Below are 1,876 nucleotides of genomic sequence, written 5' to 3'. Positions count from 1 at the left end.
AGAGGAAGCTACTCTCAAAGGAAAGGATCTGAGAGAGGAAGCTACTCTCAAAGGAAAGGATCTGAGAGAGGAAGTGGCTCTCAAAGGAAAGGATCTGAGAGAGGAAGTGGCTCTCAAAGGAAAGGATCTAAGAGAGGAAGCTACTCTCAAAGGAAAGGATCTGAGAGAGGAAGTGGCTCTCAAAGGAAAGGAGAGAACTGAAGTGGTTACAGTTGAGGAGTGCTATATGACTGGTCTTACCATATGTCTTATTCAAGCTATCGAGGGAAGTGTGTACCCTTATAATGCTAGCCTTAGCCCTGGCACCCCTCAGGGCACTGAGTGAAAGCTCTGGCTGGTGTTTGGGCCCAATATCCCTCTGTGGCGCTGTATCCCCATCTGCAGCCTGGCAAACCCAATACTGGCAGTGCCAAAGTGTGACATCTTACTAAACCCCAACAGTGTGTTCACCTAGTAATTACCTGTAATAAATGTTCTCTAGCTATTACACAACTGATTTATATAGCCCAGTACCAAGTGTTGCAACATCTGCAAGGTATGACTAGACAACTACAACAACTACTCAACACTACTACTGTGGGTTTCTCTTTAGGGAAACAAAAGAGGCCCTTTGTAGTTTGGTGGAGGAGACATGGGAACATGTCATGTATTTGGTGTCAGGATGTGTGTGGGCCGGTTCCGCCCCCCTGTTCATCAATTACTAAATACTGAAGCCTGGGCAGGTTTGGGAGAGAGAGAGAGAGAGAGAGAGGGAGGGAGGGAGGGGGAGAGAGAGAGAGAGGGGGGGAAGGAAGGAAGGAAGGAAGGAAGGAAGGAAGGAAGGAAGGAAGGAGAGAGGTATGGACGGGGAGAGGAATAGGAGCAGTGAGGTGGTGCACTGTAATGGTGCCAGGCTCCCCGGGCCTGGCTGGAGGCTATATGCCTTACCAAGATCCTGTTTACAGTTAGCAGAGGAAGCTGCCAGCCACCCATTTCCATAACTGTGCCTGCAGTCCTTGGTGGAAACCGATTCTTCGCCTCTCTTCTTTTCTTTCCCTCTCTTCTATTCTCTCTTTTCTTTCCCTGCTCTCTCCTCTGGCTCTAGCTCACTTCCCATCTCTTAGTTTAACCCCTGAAATCTCCCTCCACCCCACTGTACTTTTAAATCAGCTCTGCAGTGTTTGCTGCCAAGAAGCGTTGAACGTCTTGTCAGTCATGGTTTTGATGAGATGGAGGAAGTTGCCCTATGAAGAAACTAGACATCCCTCCCCTGGTATCAGCTACAAGGTAGAAGAATAGTCTCTGAAGGTCAGATCGGGTCGTTCACTTGTAGTTCACTAGCTGTGTGTGTGTGTGTGTGTGTGTGTGTGTGTGTGTGTGTGTGTGTGTGTGTGTGTGTGTGTGTGTGTGTGTGTGTGTGTGTGTGTGTGTGTGTGTGTGTGTACATTAGGTTGTCTGGGACGGATTGTTCCTGTCCTGAGGGCTAGTGGAAGCCCAGGGGCCGTGGCAGACGCCAACGCCTATGTATGTTCTGTTCCGCTGTGTGTGTGTTCCAGTGTATGTGTGTGTAGTCTCTCTGTCTGTGAACATCTGCTCTTTCACACGGTCCCCATGGCCCCAAATGTCAGAACAGAACCAGCTACCAGACAGAGACGTGGGGCATTGTACAGGACGGTGTTACCCCCCCTCCACCTCCATATCTCCTGTCTTGTGATGTTAACCGTTATTGAAGGTAAGTAGGTAACAGTGGGGGGGGGGGGGGGGGGGGTCGTATCCTGCTTTTTAGAGCATTAAATCCTCAGAGTTCGGGAGAAATGTCTGTCAGGTGAATGTCAGACAAAACAGTTGCTGCGGTGTGCAGCGACTGCTCTCCTGTCCTTTGTGGGCAGGCAGGTAT

This window comes from Salmo trutta, unplaced genomic scaffold, assembly GCF_901001165.1.
Source record: "Salmo trutta unplaced genomic scaffold, fSalTru1.1, whole genome shotgun sequence".
Classification (NCBI taxonomy): Eukaryota; Metazoa; Chordata; class Actinopteri; order Salmoniformes; family Salmonidae; genus Salmo; species Salmo trutta.
Note: the sequence above shows the minus strand (reverse complement) of the source record.